Genomic DNA, 11944 nt, shown 5'->3' on the forward strand with positions numbered 1-11944 from the left:
AAATTTAAAAGGAGTTAAATTCCGATTTGGTCTCTCCTGGTTTGTTACAGAATCACTTATTTGACTCAATTTTTTAAGAAGCTGTTGAATTGAGAATAATTTAGACTATGCAACAGTCATACTTCTATTCTCAGCTTCAGTGCTAGTCCTACTTACCTTGGCTTGTTTATTGCTCTTCTATGACACCAAATTATTCTCAAGATACACAAAATAGTCAGAAATAAATTTTCTATCTTTTAAATTTTCTGCCCAGTTAGAATCTGTAAAAACAACAAGTCTAAGATTAGTACATTTTTGAAATTGAATGTCTGCTGTAACTATACCTGTGACATATCTTAGAATATGTTTATTGCCTTCCAATGGTCACTTATAGGAGAGTGCATAACTTGAAAGACCTTCTTTATAGAAAAGGTAAGATCAGGTCTAAAAGTTGTAAGATATTGAAGTGCTATCATAATTTCTCTGTAATGTTTGGGATTATCAAAGTGCTCAACCCTACAATTAGATGTCAACTTCAAACTTAACACTATAGGAGTGGGCATCATGGGGCTTGCTGTATCCTTTTTTACCTTTTGACAATAACTCTTTAATATATTTTTGTTAAGAGGCTAGAATTGAATCATCTGCCAAATATAAAAATTTTAGACCAAGAAAATAACTAAGCTTAGCAAGATTTTTTAAAGAGAAAATTTGATTAAGATCTGATATAAGCTTGTCAATTTTTTTCCTCTGACAACTATGTCATTTATATATGCCAAAAGAAAAGTAGTAAAATGATTAGTATGTGATGCGCCAAAAATTTGATGGCACTAATCTTGGCAAGTGCATCAAATCCTTCAAGTAATAGCACGGTGAGTAGATATTATTCTCACAAAGATTAAAGAATTGAGCAAGCGACTTCTAATTAAATCTTCTAATTAGATCGGCCAAACTTTTGTAAGAGGAAAGATGTGAATCTTGAAATAATAAAGAACAGTAAAATAGACTATTTGGTGTGAATGAATGCTTACGAAGATAGAGAAATAAACAGTAAATAAAAATGTTAAAGGCTTCGGAGATATTTAACTTTCAGAACGGAAATCCTCATGAATTCAATTCCTCTTTAACTTATCTAATCACCAATTCATTGGTCAATTAATTAAGAGAAAGAGGTTAAGAACAATCCCAATTTAACGTCGCACAACTTTCAAAATTCTATTCCTAATCAAGTTGAAAAATTATGAAAAAGAGTTTCAAGCTAATCCCGATATTAAATTTCCTAAAGTAATAACATAATTCAATATAGAATTAGAATATTTTCCAATACTTCTAACCATTAAGATAAAGAACGAAACTCAATTCTTGAAAAAGTATCAATATATTAATCAAAATAAAATAAACAATCACATTACCAATCCATGAAAAATAAACAGAGCTCCTAACCCTTAACAAAAGAGAGTTAGTTACTCATGATGAATAGAAAAATAAAAACTAATGAATGAGATGCTGGATGCTAGATGATCTTTCTCGTGAATCATCTCTTCCTTATTTATATCCTAAGTCCTATCATAGAATTCAAATTCAAACTAAATATAATCTTATCTTTTTAAAGATAAGATAGTTAAAACAACAATTCAAATCTAAACTAAAACCGAATCTTATCTTCTAAAAGAAGTTAATAATAACTAATCATTCAAATCTTGAATCTTTGGGTTGAATTGGAACTTCGTAGAAGAGGATCATGGGCCTGGAGCTGGACTTGGGACATTAGCGCCAGACTTGGATGTATTTTGGACCTCTGGGTGTGACAAAATCACTTGAAGGCACCCAGTATGTCGAAGATCCTCTGAAGATGGACACCCACTCTTGGCACCAAGCTTGAGCTTTCCATTTCCATCGAAGGCGTTGGGCGTTGCTTCCTTGGGCATTGTACTTGTGAATTTGGGTGCTGGGCACCTTCTTTGGTAATTCTTGGGCGTCCAGTGCCCGTTTCCTGAGAGCTCAATATTGTTCCTTCCTTATTTTCTTCTCTTATCCTAATTACTTTAAAAACTAATCCTGGATGCACAATAATTTTTAAACAACTCCAAATATATGATTAGCCATAAAAAGTTCATTAAAAATATAAGAACTTCAAATTAAACATAAGAAAACTACTTAAAAATATATGAAAAATCACTAGAGATGCCAAGGTATCACAACATCAAACTTAAAACTTTGCTTGTCCTGAAGCAAAAAGAAGAATAAACATAGATGATCTTAGTGATAAGAATTAAAGAGTTTATCAATTCAAGTCCAAGTCGGATATTTAAAATAGAAAGTGGGGTTCATAATAATCCTTATTATCACGTGTGGACTTTTCTTATCTTGATGAATTTTACATACTTAAGAATTAATAATATTCAAAAACTCAAATCCAGATTATATTATGAGAATCCTTTTATAATTTTATAACCTTGAAAGCAACTTACTTTTCAAAGAGTTTTAACAATTTTTTTAACAGGGGAGGATGCTTAAGATACTCTAAGTGTTTTGTCTTAAGCAAACTATTAATATAGGTTTTCAATTGATAATTCCAAACCAGTTGGTTCAAGTTATCAGGTGATAAAGCACCCCTCGGATCTAATCACCAAGCCTCTCTTCGACACAATCAATACCACAAGCACATAACTAGAAAATCTTTTCATTCATCAAAACATAGGTACCCGGCCCTCCTTGAACTTTAAATGCTTTATCTCAAGACAACTCTTAATATAGGCTTTTAATCCATCCGAGCTATTTGGATCAAGTTATCAGGTGATGAGGCACCCCTCAGATTTACTCATTCCAAGTCTCTCCTTAACACAAAAGCATCACAAGCACATAAATGAACTCTAATCATTGGTGCTTAGAGCCTTATTGTTCTTCTGTTTTTGATCTACCTCCTTTTTTTGGTGAAAAATCACTACTTCATGATTTGGACCTTGGATTCTCATAATACTTTTCTAGATTTTTATTTTTAAAGATTCTATATCTTTTTCCATAAGATTCTCTATATCTTGGGTCAATTATTAATGTAATCACATACTTTTACGAGTCTCCAACTTTTATTTTAATTCTTTTTATTCATCGATTTCTTTCATTCAGAAACTCTCTTTTTACATAAGCAATTCACTGGAAGAACAAGCAAATTAGTATTTTTTTTTTAAGCAATTAAGATTCATAAAGAAAATAGAAAACATGATGCAAAAAAAGAAAAAAAAAAGAAAAAAAAGAAAAAAAAGAAAATAACTAACCACAAAAAAAAATTACCAAATTTCACTCTGTATCATCATTACCATCGTCCTCGTCTTCCATCTCTACTTCCACCTCCGAGCTTTTAGTACGCCACATTCTTTGCCTTTCTAGTGCTTACCGCCATTGCCTCTGAGCTTCCTGCTCTTTCCTATTGTGTTTCCATATTTGATCCATCATTTCAAATGGAAAAAATTGCAGTGGGTGTATCCTGTGGGCAAAGACATAGAGATATTTCAATCTTTCAGTTATGTCCAACTGAAATTGTTGAAATTCTCGATAGAACTGTTGCACGTCAACTTCTTGAGCTTGAGGTTGACTAGTTCCCGCTTGAGGCTCAAGTGCGGGAGGTGGAGGAGGATGCTGTTGAGGCTCATTTCCTTGGACTTCTCTATGGTACCTTCTTGATGATATTTCCATTACATCAACGAAGATTGGCCTTGCAAGTTTAATAGGGTGTCTTATTCAATGAACACCCCAACAGCTTAGCAGAGATGGTGGATGATACCCGAAAATTTGAGTTTTGCTCTTGCATCCGCACTTTGAGCCATGGCTTGTATGTGCGTAGGGATGAGATTCTCCACTCTAACTTCTTCTCCAATTATGATAGAGTGGATTAGGAATGCTCTATCCACTGTTACTTCAAAATGATTGGATGTAGGGCTAATAGAGTATTGGATAAAATTCATCCATTCTTTAGCAACAAGGATGAGCTCCGTCCTTTTTAATTAGTTCGGTGCTCCTTTGAGATCAAGCTTCAATTGTGCCCCAGGACACATATATCGTGGAACACCTCGTATTCTCTTTTGTCACTCCTCATCCTTACTTCATAATCATAGTAATCGAAATTGGAGGAGTGAGGTTGAGGAGGGAAGCGAAGAACCCTTAGGATATTCTAAGGTTCAAAGTCAATGGGCTGGCCTCGAACATAGCACATGAAGCTAGGATCTTCGGGTTCTTGGGTTTCTTCCTCTAGGGTCATCCAAGCATTTGCAAAATATTCTTGGACCAATGTGAGCTCCATCCTTCTCGGTGGATTGGTCAGAATATTCCACTTTCTCTGTAAAATTTTGGCTTGAATATCTGAATATTCATTCGGTTTCATCTCAAATCTTACATCGGGGATGACCGTCTTATCCACCGTCCACATGCTATATTGGTCTTCATGAAACTTGGAACAGAATCAGTTTGTGTCATATGAAGGTGTGACCAGTTCCTTTCCTTTTTTTTCTTTCAACAAAGACATATTGATTCCTTAATATAATACCTCATAGTATGCAAAATATTTTTAACACCAAACTTAGAGTTTGGATGTATAAGTGATGAGAGAATGAAATATGAAGTGAAATAAAGAAGAAGACGAACGTGAAGAATGAAGTGTATGTGATATGTGTGTAGTGTGTATGTGCATTTATAGTGTAGTAAAGTGTGAATTGTGTGGTTGAGAATAGATGATGGTGTGTGTGGTATGCATGTGTGTAGAGAGAATTTGTGTAAAACAAAAGCTAGATAACAAAATTAAAAACTTTGAAAGTTAAAAAATTGTGTGGTTGCATGCTTGCATGCATGTGAATTATACCATAGCAGAGATTGAAAAGAGTAATGGGCATGCATACTAGGTGGTTGCATGATGTGATGTATCATGCATGCATGATGATGAACTTTGGGAAGACAAATGATTCATAGTAGTAATTGTAAAGTAAAAACAAAAGGTAAATATGCATGTAAACCTTTTGAAAAACTTATTACTTAAAATTAACAATCAAATAAAGAAAAATTATGAATACGGATTAAATAAAGGTAATTGGAGATAATCAATCACCGCAAGCGAGGAGGGAATCATTGAAGGTGTTGAACTTGAGTCTGGGAGATGGGCTTGAGCACCAGGCACTGAACTTTAGCACTGGGCACCCAAACTAGGCGCTGGGTGCCAGTCCTCAAACTCCATCGAAGGTGCTAGGTGCCTTCTTTGGGAGCTGAGCGCCACCTTTCTGTCTTTTATTTTTTTCAAAAAAAAACTAAAAGAAGAAAAATCTTTTAAACAAAAAAGAGAAGAAAGTAAAGAAAAATACTTTCATGCAAAAGACTTTAATCACAACGAGAGGAAAGAGCAAAATACTTTAATGAAAAAGAGAAGGAAGGGATACTGAGCGTGGTTAGGTTGTCTTCCAAAAAGTACTCTTTTAACGTCACTAGCTTGACGCATAGTTCTGCTAGGTTTGATGTCGGGTTGCTTCACAACACCTTCTTCTAGTGCCTTCCTCTATTAAATGTGCATCCTCTAGCTCTTCTTCTGTTTCAGAACTCATGTGCTATAGAAAGTCCTCAAGAGCTCCTTTATTAACAATTTCTTAGACTAAGAAGTCAAGTAGATCAACCCTTATACAGCTTTCTGATTCACTAGAGTTTTGCATGGTTTTGAAGATACTGAAAACTATTTGTTCAACATGCACCCTTAGTGTTAGCTCACCTTTTTGGACGTCTATGAGTGCTTGTCCAGTAGCTAAGAAGGGTCTTCTTAAGATCATAGAAGCATCCTCATCTTCTTCTATGTCAAGGATCACAAGTTAGTAGGGAAGATGAACTTTTTGACTTTGATCAATACGTTTTTCACTATCCCATTTGGAAACTTTATTAATTGGTCGGCCAGTGATGCCTTGGCATCTTTAGTGATTTTCTCATATTGTTTTAAATAGTTTATCTAAGGTTTAAATTCAAAATTCTTATATTTTAATGAATTTTTTCATGGCCAGTCATATTTTTGGAGTTGTTTAGAATTATTGTATATTTATGATTATTCTTTAAAAAAATAGGGAGAAGTGAAGCAAACAAAGAGGGCACAAGATTGAACTCCGAAAAAAGCGGGGCACCAGATGCCCAGGATCTACCAAACGGGCGCCTAGAGCCCAACTCACCAAGTCCAGCATCCAAATGCGTGCCTAGCTCCCAGAAGTTCAAAGCCCATTGCTCAAAAATGAAACCTAGCGCCTTCAACAAGAAAATGACAGCTGGCGCCTAACTTGGAAGGGTGGTGCCTCTAAAATGATGGGCGCCCAACTTTGAAGACCATTTCACTTCCCAATGATCCAAAAATGCATTGAAATCTGGCGCTAATATGCAAAACCTAGCGCCAAGCCCAAAATCCTCTCCCAAGACGTTTTTTATTCAGCCCAAGCTCTCCAAAAGATTCAAGATTGGAATGATTAGTTATTGTTAACTTCTTCTGGAATGATAAGATTTAGCTTTAATTTGGATTTGAATTATTATTTTAGTTATCTTATCTTTCCAAAGATAAGGTTAAATTTAGTTTTTGAATTTGAATTCTAGAATAGGATTTAGGATATAAATAAGTGAACGATGGTTCACAGAAAAGATGATAGAGCATTCATACTTCTCCTTCAATTCATTGGTTTTAGTTTATTTTTATCATGAGTCACTGAACTTTCTCTATTAAGGTTAGGAGGTCTGTTTGATTTTCATGGATTGGTAATATGATTGTTTCTTTTATTTTGATTAATTCATTAATACTTTTTCAAGAACTGAGTTTTGTTCTTCATCTTAATGGTTAGAAGTATTAAGAAATATTCTAATTCTACCGTGGATTCTGTTATTATTTTGAAAAATTTAACATCGGAATTAACTTGAAATTTTTTCTCATAATCTTTCAACTTAATTAGAAATAGTATTTTGAAAGTTGTACGACGTTAAATCGGAATTGTGCTTAATCTCTTTTCTTAATTAATTGACTAAGGAATTAGCGATTAAATAAGATAAAAAGAAATTGAATTACCAATAAATTGGAGTTTGATTATATATGATTTTTCATGAAATTATCTCGCATGAATCAAAGTAAATAAATATGAACATTACCTTTTCTAGAAATTGAACATCTCCAAAACCTTAATATCTCATTCACTGTTTTCTTCAAATTCATAAGCATTCATTCATTCACACCAAATACTCTACTTTACTGTTATTTTTTCAAGATTCACATCCTTCCTCTTACAAAGGTTTGGCCAATCTAATTAGAAGATTCAATTAGAAGTGCTTTTTCAATCCTTTAATCCTCGCGTGGAAACGATATCCACTCATCGTAGTATTACTTGAAGCGATTTGGTGCACTTTCCAAGATTAGTGCCATCAAATTTTTGGCACTGTTGCAGAGGATTAACTGAGATTGACAACATACATTTGGTTGAATCACTAAATTAGATCTTGGTTTCTTTTTTATTTTCCTTTTATTATTCTTTTGATTCTTCTTTTCTTCTTTATTCCACATGGTGTATTTTATTTCTTTTTATTTTTGTGCGTGCAAGGGAGAGAATATTGCATACTCTTCAATCCTAAAATAGAGAAGACACTTGCACAATTAAGAAAGAAATCAAGGGCTAGGAGAGAAGAGGTAGAGAGAATAGCAGATGAGAACAACAATGTAAGAAGGACCCTTGGTGATTATACCACACCCACCATTGATAGCTACGGAAGTAGCATAATGAGGCCCACCATTCAAGCGAAGAATTTTGAACTAAAACCCTCACTAATCCAATTGGTACAGCAAGACTAATTCATTGGTAGCCCTCAAGAGCATCCTAATGTCCACGTACCTAATTTTATGCAGCTATATGACACAGTAAAGAGTAATGGAGTTAGTCCCGAAGCCATCCGGCTACGGTTATTTTCGTTCTCTATGAGAGATAAAGCCAAGCAGTGGCTCCAATCTCAACCTCTGGGTAGCATAACATCATGGGAGGTTTTAGTTAACAAATTTCTAACTGAATACTTTTCACCCTAGAAGTTGGCTCGATTGAGGAATGACATAAATTCGTTTTCCCAAATGGAGGGTGAATCACTCTACGAAGCTTGAGAAAGATACAAAGAGATGTTGAGAAAGTGCCCATACCATGCCTTCCTCGAGTGGCTATAGATCCAAAATTTTTATGATGGAGTCTCTCAAGTCTCAAGAACCATGATCGACTCATTAGTCAAAGGTTTATTACATAGAAAGACACCTGAAGAAGCATTGGAGTTGATCGAGACAATAGCAGCCAACAAATTCATGTATTCATCCGAAAGAACCACAAAAAAGGGAGTGATGACATTGGACACAATGGATATAATCCTAGTACAAAATAGAATTATGTCTCAACAAATCTCCTCACTCACAAAATAACTAAAACAAAGGCAAGTTTCAGCCATTGGAACACAAGCTATATGTGACTTGTGTAGAGTGGCACATCCAGGTGAGGGGTGTGAACAATGCAAGGAAGTCCATTCATCCACTGAGCAAGTAAATTTCATGGGACATTTTTTAAGGCCAGAAAATAACCCATTCTAAAAAACTTACAATCCTGGCTGGAGTAATCACCCTAATTTTGGTTGGAAAAATCAAGGATAAAGAAACTTCAATGTTCTATACCAACAGCAAGCCAATCCCCAAAAACCATCACCTCTTGAGTTTGCCATAGAAAAACTATCCCAATCTACCGCCACATTTGTGCAACAAACCCAAAGCTTCATGCAAGAAACAAGAGAAAACTTCAAAAACTAAGAAGCTTCCATCAGAAATCTAGAGGTACAACTGTGGCAAATTACCAAGCAATTGACAGAGAAGCCGACAAATTCCTTTCCGAGTGATATAGTACCCTGAAGAGGAATGCAAGGTTATCTCCCTAAAGAGCGGAAGAATAGTTAACAAGGAATGTGAAGGCTTATGAACCTAGAATTTCATATCCCCAAAGGCTACATAAGCATAATTAGGAGAAGCAATTCTCCAAATTTTTTAGAGGTGTTTAAGAAGCTGCAAATCAACAACCCCTTCACGGAAGTCTTAGAACAAATGCCGCTTTACACTAAGTTCATGAAGAAACTGATGTCCAAGAAAAGAATCTTCAATGAGGGTGAAACGGTAATTCTTACCAAGGAATACAGTGTCCTTATTAAAAAAAAACCACCACAGAAGCTGAAAGACCCCGGAAGTTTCCAAATCCCTTGTATAATTAGGGATGTCACCATCGGAAAGGCTCTTTGTGATTTAGGGACAAGAATTAATTTGATGTCCTTCTCTATGATGAAGAAGCTACACATTGAAGAAGTGAAGTCAACAAGAATATCCTTGTAACTGGCTAACCAATCAATAAATTTTTCACACGTGATAGTGGGAAAACGCATTGATCAAAGTCGAAAATTTCATCTTCCTTGTTGATTTCGTGATCCTTGATATGGAAGAGGATGAGGATGCTTTCATCATCTTAAGAAGACCATTCTTAGCCACCAGACGAGCACTCATAGACATCCAAAAAGGTGAGCTAACACTAAGAGTGCAGGATGAACAAATGATTTTCAATGTCTTCAAAGTCATGCAAGTGAATCAAAAAGCTGTATGAAGGTTGATCTAATTGACTCCTTAGTCCAAGAAATTATTGATAAACGAGCCCTTGAAGACTCTCTACAGCACATAAGTTCTGAAACTGAAGAAAAGCTAGAGGATTCACATTTAATGGAGGAAGGCTGGTGCACGAAATTGTGATCCCTGGTAATGGCTCCAAAAACTTGGTGCTCTAATCTTAATTCATAATTTGTCACAACTTCGATACAACTAACCAGCAAGTGCACTGGGTCGTCCAAGTAATAAAACCTTACGTGAGTAAGGGTCGATCCCACGGAGATTGTTGGTATGAAGCAAGCTATGGTCACCTTGTAAATCTCAGTCAGGCGGATATCAAATGGTTATGGAGTTTTCGAATAATAATAATAAAAATAAATAAACAGAAAATAAAGATAGAAATACTTATGTAATTCATTGGTGAGAATTTCAGATAAGCGTATAGAGATGCTTTCGTTCCTCTGAACCTCTGCTTTCCTGCTGTCTTCATCCAACCAGTCTTACTCCTTTCCATGGCAAGCTTTATATAGGGCATCACCGTTGTCAAAGGCTACATCCCATCCTCTTTGTGAAAAAGGTCCAAATGCTCTGTCACGGCACGGCTAATCATCTAGAGGTTCTCGATCATACTGGAATAGGATTCACCCTCCTTTTGCGTCTGTCACTACGCCCAGCACTTGCGAGTTTGAAGTTCGTCACAGTCATCCCTTCTCAGATCCTACTCGAAATACCACAGACAAGGTTTAGACTTTCCGGATCTCAGGAATGGCCATCCATGGGTTCTAACTTATACCACGAAGACGCTAATAACTCGGACTCGGTCCCCTGTATTAGATATCTAAGAGATACTCATTCTAGCTTGTTTGCATGTAGAACGGAAGTGTTTGTCAGGCACGCGTTCATAAGTGAGAATGATGATGAACGTCACATAATCATCACATTCATCATGTTCTTGGGTGAGAATGGATATCTTAGAAGCGGAATAAGTTGAATTGAATATAAAACAGTAGTACTTTGCATTAAATCATGAGGAACAGCAGAGTTCCACACCTTAATCTATGGAGTGCAGAAACTCTACCGTTGAAAAATACATAAGTGAAAGGTTCAGGCATGGCCGAATGGCCAGCCCCCATGCTCTAAGAACTAGACGTCCCAAGATGTCTAATACAATAGTAAAAAGTCCTATTTATACTAAACTAGTTACTAGGGTTTACAGAAGTAAGTAATTGATGCATAAATCCACTTCCGGGGCCCACTTGGTGTGTGCTTGGGCTGAGCTTGAAGTTTACACGTGGAGAGGTCATTCTTGGAGTTGAACGCCAGTTTGTAACGTGTTTCTGGCGTTCAACTCTGGTTCGTGACGTGTTTCTGGCGTTTAACACCAGACTGTAGCGTAGAAATGGCGTTCAATGCCCTTTTGCGTCATCTAAACTCGGGCAAAGTATGGACTATTATATATTTATGGAAAGCCCTGGATGTCTACTTTCCAACGCAATTGGAAGCGCGCCATTTAGAGTTCTATAGCTCCAGAAAATCTCCTTTGAGTGCAGGGAGGTCAGAATCCAATAGCATCAGCAGTCCTTCTTCAACCTCTGAATCTGATTTTTGCTCAAGTCCCTCAATTTCAGCCAGAAAATACCTGAAATTACAGAAAAACATACAAACTCATAGTAAAGTCCAGAAATGTGAATTTAACATAAAAACTAATAAAAACATCCCTAAAAGTAACTAGATCCTACTAAAAACATACTAAAAACAATGCCAAAAAGCGTATAAATTATCCGCTCATCACAATACCAAACTTAAATTGTTGCTTGTCCCCAAGCAACTAAAAATCAAATAGGATAAAAAAAAGAGAATATACTATAAATTCCAAACTATCAATGAAGCATAGCTCCAATCAGATGAGCAGGACTTGTAGCTTTTTGCCTCTTGAATAGTTTTGGCATCTCACTTTATCCATTGAGGTTCAGAATGATTGGCATCTATAAGAACTCAGAGTTCATATAGTGTTATTGATTCTCCTAGTTTAGTATGTTGATTCTTGAACACAGCTACTTTATGAGTCTTGGCCGTGGCCCTAAGCACTTTGTTTTCCAGTATTACCACCGGATACATAAATGCCACAGACACATAATTGGGTGAACCTTTTCAGATTGTGACTCAGCTTTGCTAAAGTCCCCAATTAAGGTATCCAGGGTTCTTAAGCACACTCTTCTTTTTCTTTGGACCTTGACTTTAACCGCTCAGTCTCAAGTTTTCACTTGACACCTTCACGCCACAAGCACATGGTTAGGGACAACTTGGTTT

Source organism: Arachis hypogaea, chromosome 13, assembly GCF_003086295.3.
Source record: "Arachis hypogaea cultivar Tifrunner chromosome 13, arahy.Tifrunner.gnm2.J5K5, whole genome shotgun sequence".
Lineage (NCBI taxonomy): Eukaryota > Viridiplantae > Streptophyta > Magnoliopsida > Fabales > Fabaceae > Arachis > Arachis hypogaea.